General features: G+C 43.1%; 1 non-coding gene across 1 annotated transcript; it reads left to right on the plus strand.

The window, feature by feature from the left end:
- The first annotated feature begins 10,383 nt into the window (after positions 1–10,383).
- On the plus strand, positions 10,384–10,458 carry Trnas-cga. Its single transcript has one exon. It is a non-coding gene; the product is annotated as a tRNA-Ser (tRNA).
- The last annotated feature ends 4,121 nt before the right edge of the window (positions 10,459–14,579 follow it).

A 14,579-nucleotide genomic window follows, 5' to 3' on the forward strand; every position in this document is an offset into this window, starting at 1 on the left:
CGTGTACCCTTGCTGACTGCACGACACAAAGCTTTGCGCCTCGCCTGGGACCGTCAACACCGACATCGGACTTTTGATAATTTGAAACATGTTGCCTTGTCGGACGAGTCTCGTTTCAAATTGTATCGAACGAACGGACTTGTATGGGTATGGAAACAAGCTCATGAATCCTTGGACCCTGAATGTCTCCTCGGGACTGTTCAAGCTGGTGGAGGCTCTGTAGTAGTGTGGGGCGTGAGCAGTTGGAGTTATATGAGACCCCTGATACTTCTAGATACGACTGCGACAGGTGACATGTACATATGGTTCAAATGGCTCTGAGCACTATAGGACTTAACAGCTGAGGTCGTCCGTCCCCTAGAACTTAGAACTACTTAAACCTAACTAACCTAAGGATATCACACACATCCATGCCCGAGGCAGGATTCGAACCTGCGACTGCAGCGGTCGCGCGGTTCCAGACTGAAGCGCCTAGAACTGCTCGGCCACACCGGCCGGCGACACGTACATAAGCATCATGACTGATCACCTGTATCCATTTATGTCCATTGTGCATTCCGACGGACTTGGCCAATTCCAGCAGGACATTGTGATACCCCAGACGTCCAGAATTACTACAAAGTTGCTCCAGGAACACTCTTCTTATTTTAAACACTTCCGTTGGCCACCAGACTCCGAGACATAAACATTATTGAGCATCCCAGGATGCCTTGCTACAGAGTGGCTCCAGAAACAGTCTTCTGAGTTTAAGGGTGAAACTCCCCAGACATAAACATTATTTGAGCATATCTGGGATGCCTTGCAAGGTGCTGTTTAGAAGAGATCTTCACCACCTCGTACTCTTACGGATTTATGGGCAGCCATGCAGGATGTATGGCGTCAGTTCCCTCCAGCACTACTTCAGACATTAGTCGAGTCCATGCCACGTCGTGTTGTGGCACTTCTGCGTGCTCACTGGCGCCCTGCGTGATATTGGGCAGGTGTACCAGTTTCTTTGGCTCTTCACCGTATGTATTGATTTAGGTAGAGACTATTTTGAATAAATCCAGTATTTTTTTTCAGCATGATCCGTGACTTTTGTTCTACATAGCCAGAGTCCTAACAGCGCTGGGACACACTGTGTAGATGACCTCATCACGCTATTCCATTAAAATGGTAATCATTTGCATATGAAATGCTTTTTTATTCCAGTCTCTGATCACAATATCAATTCTTTAGACGATGACTGTTTTCAGTCCGTAATGATCATCGTCAGATCTAAAATATATAAATATATACATCTAGTGAGCAGTGTGTCTTTTAACATAAAACAGAAGTATGTATCACAATATACTGTCATACAACCAGGGAAATGTACAGAGAAAATATGGTATAACGAACCTTTTTTACACCATGTCCTAAAGTGATACGGCCATGATGGCATCGTCAAAACATATAAATATAATCAGCGCAGCATGGTCACATAGATCTAAAATAAGGTTTACAATAGGCCACATCGTCCACATAGTGATTATTGGAACTGGCTACTGAAGTACACTAGCAACCAGAAACCTGTTTGCCTGCATTCTCCCTAGATGTCGCTACTGTGGGATAGCTTAGATGTAGTCATCATTTACGCAGAAACATAATCTGATAGAAACACATTAGATAAAATGCATGTAACAGACTTATTAAAATTGATGAGTATCATAGATACCAATTGTGATACATTAAAAGATGAATGCAGTTACCCATGTGAAATTATTAAAAGGAAATTTACGAAGAGGATAGGTCCGACCCTTTTTTATGGTGAATTTACGGTCAACAATTGATATACCTAATACATTGCCTGTGGAAACCTATAAATTGCTTATGAAAGATAATGTCTATACGACAGCTGAAAAAGAGACAGATCAATGATCAGCATATGGATACTTGTAACAGGGTTCGTGTTTGTTTAATATTTGTTGCACGTGTCCATCACGCTGACGCTTTCTTAATGGCCAGCATTTCATGCAGTATTTTCTTTTGTGGGAGTTACAGGTAGCCGAAGCTATATCAGCAAGCGGCAGAACACGTTGCTGGCAGATGCCGGAAAGTTGGGCACAGGTAGCGAGCAGGTAATTAGCGTAGAGGTGGGGGTGGGAGGGGGGAGGAGAGATGTGCTGAGCCTCGTCATCAAACACCAACTTGGTCCGCCTCCAGACGCGCAGGAAGAGAGAGAGGGAGAGAGAGAGAAAGAGAGAGAGAGAGAGAGAGAGAGAGAGAGAGAGATTCTGTAAGGCGGCAGGCTATGCCTCTTGTGTGTTTGAAGGTGTAGGTGTGTGGTGTGGTTGAGGGAGGAGTGGAGGGGTGGGGGAGACCGTTTGTGGGAGAGCCATTGGGTGGGGATGAATGGAAGGGAGGAGAGGGGGTGTTATGTAGTCGAAGCTCGAGTTGTTCATGAATGTGTCAGAGTATACAAAGGCTGTAAGGATACATTTGAAGGTAAAAGAAACACATGGAGACTCTCCACAATAGCTGTTGCACGGTGACCAGCTCAAAAACGTCCACACAGTCACTTCCTCGCAGGTGATAGTCGCTATTGTGGAATTCTCAAGGTGCGAGCTGGCGATGTTGTTCATACAGTGAAAGCCTCCTACTTTTGGTTTTCGACTAAGCTGAGTAGATAACAGATATGACTTCAGTAAATATGCCCTCAAAATATTCGTCCTTCAATATAAAATTCTGACCTATGAAAGAATACTAAAACATTCTGACTGCTATTTGATTGATACACTCAGAAGCAGGAAAGACTTTTGTAGTATAATGAGCAATCTGAGGGCAGCTTGAACTAGTATTCAGGTGAATGAAACTTTACCATCAGCACACTCTAGTCTCCGGATATGATTTACAATTGTAAAGCACGTTTCAGCTGCCCCTACCTATGGGCTTTATGCATCCTGCAACACCTTCAAAAATCACAAGCAAGATTTTCATATTCTCTTGCTTGCTACGTGGAAACAATTAGTCCTACAGAAAAAAATGAAACAGAACCTCTTCGTACAAAATTCAGTATGGTTAAATTTTGTGTTGGGACACGTTTTCGCTAGAAGCCTTAGTTTTCGAATTATTCAAGAAAAACATACAAAAGTGACCTTCAACTGCGTGTTTCTTGGATACCTCGAAAACAGTGGCCCCCAGCGGAAACTTATGCCAGTACAAAATTTAGCTATATTGAGTTTCCGAGAAAGATGTCGTGTTCATTTATAATGTAAACTAATAGTTCGCACATAGTGAGTGATTTTTAAAGGTGTTGTGGGTTGCATAAAACCCATAAGTAGGGACAACTGAATCACCCTTGTATGTGCACTTTCTTATAGAGGGGATATGTCCAATGAGGGCTCAACACTACACTTTGTTTGGTCTAACCCTGTTCACGATGAACATAAAGTAAAATAATCACTACAAATACATTCAGGACCAGCAGGAATTCTCAACGTCCATAACAACACTAACCTACCATATACTTGCTGTAAAATGCATGCAAGCAGATTGTGCTGCTATACGTAAATAGTCTCCTCACGCTTCGCATCTTGTTCCAACCAAATATTTGGTAATCATGGTCCTAGTTTTAGCTACTTGCCCGACTATAGCAAAATGTTCGAGAGAGATTGTGTGTTACGCCAGGATATGTATGACGCAAGTGGTGGCTTTACTATGCTCCACCGAAGTCAATATGAAGAGCCTAAGAAATGATCAAACGAAAGCCCTTTTCTCTCGTGCTTCGGTGCAAGTGACAAACATCCATTTTTCTAACGTCGAAAGTGGTTTGGTGCTAAGAAATTGAGTAGTCAGATACAAGAACAGCCCTCACAAACATGAAAATTCTTGAGAGAGAGAGAGAGAGAGAGAGAGAGAGAGAGAGAGAGAGGAAAAAACCAGATAAATCTACCTGTGACATCGTCTTGTCCTCATTTATCTATTTTATGCTGCTGCCTGGACAAACTTTCCTATGCCACCCTAGCTACAAGAAATATTCTTGTAAAACACAGCTCTCACTGGTAGGGGCTGCTTTTGTGAGAAAATCTGACTGGGGACACAAAAAAGTTCTGCTCGATTATGTCTCTATGTAGACGTTATTAAGTGAGAGGTAGTCATTTTCCACTCACTGGTCCACATGAATACTGTGTCGTTATTAAAGTTCTTGAGACATCTTATAATCTCCAGTGTTAATAGAGATTCGAAATTGATGCTGATCAGTGAATCGAATCTGGCGCTTGCACATGTATTAAGGAAAAGTATTTTTCATTCTCCTTCCTAAAGAGGGAGAAAGTGGACCAATGAGAGAACTTATGCCCTTCTCAACCATATCCTTTGTTGTTCTGTTTGGGCTCAGTTTATTTGTAGATGGGGAGAGAGGAGAATTTTGAATTTGCAACTACGAATACATTTCGAGCACTTACAAGTTTTTGTTAACTTTATCGGCTAGATCTGAGTTCTACTAATCTTTATATGCTTTCCTTATACACGAGGCTACAGTTCATGGTGGTTAACAGTACTGAAATGTTGGAAAATTGAAAATAATGATTTTATTTTTAAGGAGGTCCGTCGTCAATGTACTAGTCCTCAATTCGTTCATTCCGATTATAGTAGCAAATCCGACGAGTCGCTATTTAAAAGGTTTGGCTATTTCGTATGTGTTGTCTGAGGTATGTTCGCTGTATCTTGTAACCATTATTAGAAGTCTTCTTCGTCGCTGAAACATCGTTTTGCTTGGTTTTGGTTATCCATACGGACAGGTGCGGGAAATTCGAGATTTGGTGTAATGACTCTGTTGTTTGTATGAACAGATGTTTCATTTAATGCGTTCTCTAATCAGGTTTAAAATTTCGAGTCCTCGCCTTGCTTTTGCTATCACATTGTCTATACTGATTTGCACAGTCTATTTTTTAAAAATACTTTCCGTTTCTTTTCCCTAAAAATTGAGGAAGCTGAGAAGTCAGGAATTTTTCAGCCAGATACTACGTCAGCCTCCTTAATATTCCCACAGGGAATATTAAGGAGGGAAATTTTCAGTTTCAGCATTTGCCTTACAGTCAAGGGAAACATCCAGGAAACCTTGGTCAGAACTAGGGTGTGGAAAGTATTTTTCATTTTATGCTGGGACAAAATGTTCCAGATATACGAAGCCTGGTGTAAGTGAATGTGTATATATGTACGTGCGTTAGAGTATAGTCGATGAGTTGTTCGGCGTTCGCAGTGTGCCTATGATGCAGTGAACAGCACAGCAGTATGTCCCCAATTATATGTCGTGTGGAAACAAAGACGTTGCAGGAGACGTTTTATCGTTGGAGCAGAGACCACTGCTGCATCTATTGTACACTGATATGGTGTTTAAATACTTGAAATTAAAACAGTTCTATTTAATACAAGTTTCCGATTATATTACAGTAAATAATGAACAATAATCGGCAAAGGGGTGTAGGTTGGAGGCCACATTGCCCTTGTGCCACAGATACAAGTGAGTTATGTTAAAAGAAAATACTTGAGAAACACGGAATCAGAGCAAATTGTCTAAATACACAAGTCTTTTCTGCCTATGGCCACATCTACAGCGACACCTGATGGTGTTTCAATAACTTACCTTCTCAACGGTGACTGTGTCGCCTCCAGGATGCGTATATAGTTCGTGCAATTGATGTACTAATTGAGAACATACTTTATATTGATGTTTTAAAGTATTTGGTATGTTTTACTCATGCATATTACTGTACTCACACCGTATTTACTGTTAGAACTTCTCATTTTCCGATTTATTGAAATAATGTGCATCCCAGGGATGTTTTTCTTTTCTTATGAAACATATTTTTGTAACTTGTGCAAAGGATTGTATAGCCTATGCTTTTACTTTTTGTCTCGTGACAGATTCGATGATGACAGCAATAAGAAAGTGTGTTGTGTACGTGAGAGTAAAATCTTAAGTGTTTGTGCATTACTGTGGGTGCTGACCTATACAAAGACATCCTGTCTGCTACTTTGGAATCGTCTAAAATTAAAGATTTTTGTCGCCGTAAAATACGAGGGCAAAGTTCATGCAGGTAGAGTCATTAATGTTTGCAAAACTGGGGCGGAAGTGAATTGTATAGCGAGATGTGCAAAACTGTAGATTTTGTGTGAGGAAAGGGACATTTTATCTGCAACGAATCTAAAGTAAATTGAAAAACTGAGACTTCCATGTACATGTCCAACAAAAGAGAATTATGTTCTGTAAAAAGAACTGTCATACGGGCAGATGAGCAAATGTCACCTATTTTCTTATGAAACGGTATTTAAATTTACATCTGACCATTTTAACGCCATCTCGCGGGATATACGCTAGTGTGATTGTGCGAGAGATTGTGCTTGAGACAAGGCGAGAGTGGGCGCAGTTTTATATCAGATTCCTTCTTACAATTTTTATCGCGTTTTCTACATTGAAACCACACTCATTTCAACAAATTTTCGAATGATTGCTGATAACGTAGTCCTTGGCCGCGACTAAATCTGCCCCCCCCCCCCCAACCACATACACAACTATAAACCGCAAAATAAATAAGTTAAACAACGTTTTTCTTTAATTTTTCTACCGAAATAAATGGACGCAATCACTGTATCTATATCCCAGCATGATAGATGTGAGGTGGACAGCACTTAGGAACATAGGCACATAAGTATGGACATATTTTTTATAATTAATTAACGTTAAAAATTGGAAAAATAGTAATTTTCCTTTTGAATGTCAGGTTATGCCAGGTGCTGTTGGCTCACGGACACGTAAATCGCATAAGAGGCACCCAATTGAAAGACTTACAACAGGCTGGTGGATCACATGGCATTATTACAGTCTTCATTGAACACTTAAAAAGAAGAAGTAATTTGAATGTCATATGTACACGCTCTGTCAGCAAAATGAAAAAAAAGTTGCATACATTGGTCCACAGTTGTGGGAAATTAGGGTACGCCTATATGATTTTTAAGTAAACCGTTACTGCGGAAATCCGATAACAGGCATTCTGAAATCCTGTCGATGACACAGATCGCTCCAGAGTTTGGCATGCGAGTTTGAGTGCCAGATTTAGCAGTGATACACCGACTAGCGCATAAATCCTCGACGGGTCGTTGATAAACACTGCTCGGGAAAGGCTTTTGCTGCGGGGCTTGTGGCAGGCATCAAGTTGTGTTCTGGGATGCCGAAGCACAAAGGGGCGACAGAGTTCGCGGCAGGTGTGGGAGGGGAGGCGGGGCGTCGTGGTGGGGGCGATAACGGGGTGGTGGGGTAGGCGGCGCGGTCGAGGGGTGGGTGTACCAGGGGGGGGGGAAGGGGAAGGAGGAGGGCAGGTGGAGGGACAGAGATGGAGAAGGGCGCAGCGCGCGCGGGGTGTGTTCTGGAAGTCAAACAGCGTGCGTGGGTGGTTCTGCCTGACAGACGGGCCCGTAGGCGGAGATTAAAGGCCGCGGGGAGCCGACGGCGAAACTCGCAAGGGGCCTGTACACCGTGCACTGCCAGCGGGGCAGTGCGGGGGCACCCGCCAACCTTATATTAGCAAGGCTCCGAATGTGTTGCTGGGTTGCCTAAGTGTCAGGAGTAATGTCGTCTGGCAACATTAGCCTCTTACATGACAGCTCGTGTGCTAGAGCTAACTTGTAATGGTACGCCTGATTTGTGAAGACCGACGTCTGCATCGACATCTATATCAATACTCTGCAAACCTCTACAAAGTGCATGGCATAGGGTACATCCCACTGTACCTGTTATTACAGCCTCACGTAATTCCATACACGTATTGATTGTGTGAAGAACGAATGTAATCTTGGCATCACGATCCCTGTGTGGACGATATGTAGGGGGTCGTGGTATTTCCCCAGATTCATAATTTAAGGCCCATTCTTGAAACTTTATAAAGTAAGTAAGTAAGTAGTTTCGTCTATCTTCTGCCAGTTCAGTTTCTTCAGCATCTCTGTGACAGTCTCCCACAAGTCAAACAAACCTATGACCATTCGTGCCGCTTTCCTACGTGTATGTTCAATATCCCCTGTCAGTCGTACTTCATGTGGGTCCCAGTCACGTGAGCAATATTCTAGGATGAGTCGCATAAGTGATTTGTAAGCGAACTTTTTTGTAGACTGACTGCATTTCCCTAGTATTCCACGAATAAACCGAACTCTGCCAATTGATTTGCCACAACTGAGCCTATATGATCGTTCCATTTCATATCGCTATAACTTTTTACATCCAAGTATTTGCATGAGTTGACGATTCCATTTGTGATTCGTTCATATTGTAATCATAGTATACCATGTTCCTTTTTTTTATGAAGTGGGCGATTTTACATTTCTGAGCACTTAAAGCAAGTTATTAATCTCTGTACCACTTTCAAATATTAACGAGATCCAACTCAATATTTGTGCAGCTTTTTCCAGACAGTGCATCATTATTCGTAAGATCATCATCTTCAAAAAGTCAGCAGTTACGATTAATATCTGCAAGGCCATTAATGTACAAATAGACCAGAAAGGGCCCCAACATCTTCCCCGTGGCACATCTCAGGTAACTTCTACAACTGTCGAAGACCCTCCATCCGACATAACACACTGCATTCCCACTACTGAGATATCCTCACTTCAGTAACAAATTACGCTTGATACCCGGTACCCTGTTACTTTTGATAGTAACTGTAGATGTGGTACGGACTCAAATGCTTTTTGCAAATCAAGAATTACGGTATCTACCTGACTCCCTTGATCCATGACTTTCAGTATGTCGTGTGAAAAAAATTGCGAGTTGGGTATCACATGATCTTTGTTTTCAAAATCCATGGTGGTTGGCATGTAGGAAATCATTCTGTTCGAGATACCTCATTATATTTAGCCCAGAATTTCTTCTAAGGTTCTACAGCAGCTGGACACCATGGACGCTGAACGACACTTTTGTCGATCACTTACGTATCCTTCTTGTAGAGGGATGTGGCCTGTGCTTTCTTTCATTACTGAACACGGTTGTTTTTACAAGGAATATATGGCAGATTATATTCAAAAGAGCGTCTAACTCAGCCGAAAGTGCGGTATATGGTCTGATACTTTCTTTTTCGATCTTATCTACCGGCAATTTTGGCTTCACTTCTTCAGATTATTATCATGTGGTCTTGCGGTAGCGTTCTTGCCTCCCGGGTTCGATTCCCGGCGGGGTCTGGGATTTTTCCTGCCTCAAGATGACTGGGTGTTGTTGTGTCATCTTCATCATTCATTCTCATTACGTTCGGAGGAAGGCAATGGCAAACCACCTCCACTAGAACCGTACCTAGTACAGCGGTGCGGGTCTTCCGCATCGTCCCCTACGCTCCTCTGAATATGGGACCTCATCATCATTATGTTTCCTGGCTATTACTCAATTTATAACAATCTTTAAAATTGTTAAATATCACATTTTTTTCACATTGAGTTTTAATCACTTCATAGCCACTTTAAACTATTTCTACAGAAATAATTCTTTTGTTAATGGCCAACAGCAATCTGCAACAGTTATGTTTTATATACTTTCTGTTGCTGCTGGCAGCTGTGCTACTACACTGAAGCCCCAAAGAAACTGGTACAGGCATGCGTATTCAATTACAGAGATATATAAACAGGCAGAGTACGGCGCCTTTATAAGACAACAAGTATCTGGCGCAGTTGCTAGATCGGTTACTGCTGCTACAACGACAGGTTATCAACATTAAAGTGAGTTTGAACGTGGTGTTATAGCCGGCGCAGGAGCGATGGGACACAGCATCTCCGAGGTAGTGATGGTGTGGGCATTTTCCCATGCGACCACTTCACGAGTGTACCATGAATATCAGGATGCCGGTGAAACATCACATCTCCGACATCGCAGCGGCCGGTAAAAGATCCTGCAAGAACGGGCTCACGACGACTGAAGAGAATCGTTCAACGTAACAGAAGTGCAACCCCTCCGCAAATTGCTGCAGATTTCAGTACTGGCCCATCAACAAGTGTCAGTGTGCGAATCATTCGACGAAACATCTTCGATATGGGCTTTCAGAGCCGGAGGTTGACTCGTGTACCCTTGATGACTGGACCACACAAATGTTGGGCCCATCAATACCGACACAGTTGATGACTGGAAACATGTTTTGTGGTCGGACGAGTATCGTTTCAAATTGTATCGAGCAGATAGACATGTATAAGCATGGACTCAACTTCGTGAATCCATGGACTCTGAATGCCAGCAGGGACTGTTCAAGCTAGTGGAGGCTCTGTAATGGTGTGGGGCGTGTGCAGTTGGACTGATATGGGACCTCTCCTGCAGGAGAGCTTCTGTAAAGTTTGGAAGGTAGGAGACGAGGTACTGGCAGAAGTAAAGCTGTGAGTACCGGGCGTGAGTCGTGCTTCGGTAGCTCAGTTGGTAGAGCACTTGCCCGCGAAAGGCAAAGGTCCCGAGTTCGAGTCTCGGTCGGGCACACAGTTTTAATCTGCCAGGAAGTTTCATATCAGCGCACACTCCGCTGCAGAGTGAAAATCTCATTCTGGGAACGTCAGCTTTGGTAATAAATACGGCCGCTTATTATGAAAGCCCACCAACAGCTAATAGAGTATAGTAAAACAGAGTAAGTATATTCATGTCGCAGTTCGGTGTAGCAGTCAGATGGCGATCCAGTAACAGTAAAAAAGATAAGGAACAGTTTTGGGTTATTGCAGATAACGACTAAGGGCCACACGACGACACATTCTATTTTTCGTCGAAACAATCAGAAAATCACTTTTAATAAGTAGCATTTAAATATGTATGCGAAGATTGAACTTATTATTATTGAGAAAGAGAATTGATTTCAGAGGGAAGATTTCATTTGTTATTATTAAGCAAGAGATAGAAATCCTAAGGGAAGGTTTCATAGGTTATTGTAGAAGGGAAGGTTGCGTTACAAAAGAGATATAGAGGAGACGGGAAGGCTTCACATGAGCTTGATCCTTTGTCTCGTTCTGTGATCCGGCTCCTCCTCTTTTCTTCTACGTTGTTCCGTCATATCCGAATGCCTGAAAACTTTTCTTGTACTTGTTCCACTCTTCCTACGATAGCCTCCGAAGATTTAAGCAGCTCGTGTTGCCACGCTTCGCCAAACATAATGCTCCATTCCATATTATTTATTGATGTATGCCTGATTATCACTTGCTATAGTGTTGCTGGTTGGAAAGATAGGCATCGGACATTCATGAGTAGTCAGTTTTGGAGGGCGAATCTACTCCCAAGGTACTTGTGTCGATAACGAAATTTCTGACGCCTGCCCTATGTACTCGCACAGTGTTCTACAACACAGTCCCTTCCAAAATTTTATAACAACAATGAAGAGGTTGCAATTTATAAACACTGCTGTATAACACAGGTACTTTATTTCTCATCAACTTTAAGAACATGTCCTTACCTTTTCTGATCGCAGTCATACTGCTATTACAGTTATTAAGCATGAGATTATAGGGGTTTACAATGGCCGATCCTTTACAGTATGATCACGGTTTAATTGTGTAACAACTCCCCCGATACGAAATTAATCCTGTGGTTCAAAATTTTGACGTTAACCGCGATCGCTTTTCTCACTTACATACACGTCCTACTCGCGTGATGGATCTGCCGTGCCGGCCGAAGTGGCCGTGCGGTTAAAGGCGCTGGAACCGCAAGACCGCTACGGTCGCAGGTTCGAATCCTGCCTCGGGCATGGATGTTTGTGATGTGCTTAGGTTAGTTAGGTTTAACTAGTTCTAAGTTCTAGGGGACTAATGACCTCAGCAGTTGAGTCCCATAGTGCTCAGAGCCATTTGAACCATTTGGATCTGCCGTCCTATTCGCCAAACGATCTCCAGGAACCAACGTGTCCGTTACAGAACAATGGCGCATCTCCGTCACAGATGCCGTACCAAAGTAGTGTAACGACAGATTCCATCTGACAATTACGTGATCGATATCTGTATCCTTACATATTCTCTCCATCTCCAAATTGACTATACACTGAGACGCTGATACTTCAAAGTATGTTCTATTCAGTAATCCCTCCTTTGAGTCAACTTGTAATTTACAGCGATTAAGCCTAGCGGAGTCCTTTGTACAGGATGATTAAGCTGACCCTAAAAGACGGGTTTTATGCAAACCGCAACACCTTCATATACCTCGTACCAAATTCCCGTATTCTAGCGCTCACTGTGTGCAAACTATTCGTCCTACAAAGAAATGAACAATACCTTTTTTGTAGGTAATTTGATGTAGTTAAATTTTATATTGGGATAAGGTTTCGCTAGAGGCCATAGTTTTCGTGTTTTTCAACAGACGTAGAATAGAGTAGAGACCTGCAGAAGCACTCTCATTCTCACACTCAGCACCCCCCCCCCCCCCCCCCCCCGTCAGGATTTCAAGTATGTTTTTCACGGCGCACCTTGGTCCCACTGTACATAGATTGCAGACTGGTACGAATTATTTCTCACATTCGACCGTTTTTGGTCCTCATTGACTGGCCTTAATACGCCACCGGCTTAGTCAAGCACTTAAAAAATTGTAAAACTGAGGTTTGTTTAAAATGTACCTAACAATTTTGTGAATTTTAGCTGAATAAAATCACTGTTGGCGAGGGGGGTATTTCAAGCTCTTTTGAGGCCAATTGAGGAGCAACTTTACTGCGGCCAGGAGAGCGGTGTGCTGACGACATGCACCTCGATATCCGCATCCAGTGACGCCTATCAGCTGAGGATGACGCGGCGGTCGGTCGCGGATCGTTGGGCTTTCTGTGGCCTGTTCGGATTGAGTTTAGTTAGCTTTAGCAGCATAAAGTAGACAAGTACACCGCTGTATTCGTCAGCATTTCTCACTAAGAAACTACTGCACTTCTAAGGGTTAAGTCTAGGTAATATCGACATAATTAGTCTTACGTAACGTTTACGTTTTCTTCAGTTACCCTCCCGCGCACACTTATATTAATAACGTTAGCGAAATAGCCGAATATGCCGGTGGCGTTACAGCCCAATCAATAGAGACCAAAACAGGTCGAATATCGGGGATGGTTTGAGTAGTCGGCAAATTTTGTAGCTAGGGAGTGCCAGAAACTGCATACTACTGACTGGTGAGGGATGAGTGCGGGGGTGGAGATGTGTTTGAAGATCCCTTTTGTACGTTTTTCTTCAATAACTCGAAAAACCGTGGCCTCCAAATGCAAAATATAACTATATTAAATTTCCTGTAAAAAGGTCCTGTACAATTTCGTTGTAGGACTAACAGTTTGTGCATAGCAAGCGAGAGAATACGGAAACATCACACGAGGTTTTTGATGGTTTTGAGGGGTTTATACAGACCATGGCTAGGCAAAAATGAATCATTCTGTATAGTATCGGATGTCGAATGATTGGTGGTGGTGGTGGTGGTGGTGATGGTGGTGGTTGTGGTAATATGATATTTCGTAATAACACCATGAGAGAAGGCTGCTGTTAGAGCTAGACTTGGAGAAGGAAGCAGTTTTATGTCTGTCAGTAAGACGGTTTTCACTTAACTGGCTCATGTGCAGATCACATTTTTACGACACTGCCAACGTCAAAACGTGAAGTCAGCTTGTTTTCGACAGCGAAAACCTACCGGAGAAACAAGTCACGCGGACAGCATTAGCGATGCAATGACGCGATAAATGTGTCAGCTAAAAAACATCACGGCTTGGTCAGTTTGTTAAAAATACAACACTTCACGGGACGTAAATAATGACGACAGGAAAGAATCACGCTGTTAAGTAAACCCACTTTCAGAACAAATGGGTCGTGGTTCAGTGGTAAATAATATTAGAGAGGTCGGTCCAGAGCAACAAATGCAGAAAGCTACTGACTTCTTGTTTTTTTCTGAACTGGATGCTTAGTTACTGTTTATATTACCTCCCAGCTAACTTAACCCCCCCCCTCCCCCTCTTGCTCTTTGCCTGTTTCTACTCTGAACTTCGCCGCCACAGCTCCTCAATTAAAACTGTGGCTACTTATCATCACTTTTGCGCCCATCCTGAGTTGTAATACTGACGTAGGCAAGGTACAGGCGGTTCAGCCAAGCTATTCGTCTCAGATATTTTTTGAAAAGTATAGGATATCATAATACTGTTTTTTTTACCCGGACGAATCGTGATAAAATCTTTGCAAAATCAGACATAGTCTGTTTTCATAGGTACAGGGTGACAATTATACACTCCTGGAAAAGGAAAAAAGAACACATTGACACCGGTGTGTCAGACCCACCATACTTGCTCCGGACACTGCGAGAGGGCTGTACAAGCAATGATCACACGCACGGCACAGCGGACACACCAGGAACCGCAGTGTTTGCCGTCGAATGGCGCTAGCTGCGCAGCATTTGTGCACCGCCGCCGTCAGTGTCAGCCAGTTTGCCGTGGCATACGGAGCTCCATCGCAGTCTTTAACACTGGTAGCATGCCGCGACAGCGTGGACGTGAACCGTATGTGCAGTTGACGGACTTTGAGCGAGGGCGTATAGTGGGCATGCGGGAGGCCGGGTGGACGTACCGCCGAATTGCTCAACACGTGGGGCGTGAGGTCTCCACAGTACATCGATG

The sequence above is a fragment of the Schistocerca piceifrons genome, chromosome 9 (assembly GCF_021461385.2).
Source record: "Schistocerca piceifrons isolate TAMUIC-IGC-003096 chromosome 9, iqSchPice1.1, whole genome shotgun sequence".
Taxonomy (NCBI): Eukaryota; Metazoa; Arthropoda; class Insecta; order Orthoptera; family Acrididae; genus Schistocerca; species Schistocerca piceifrons.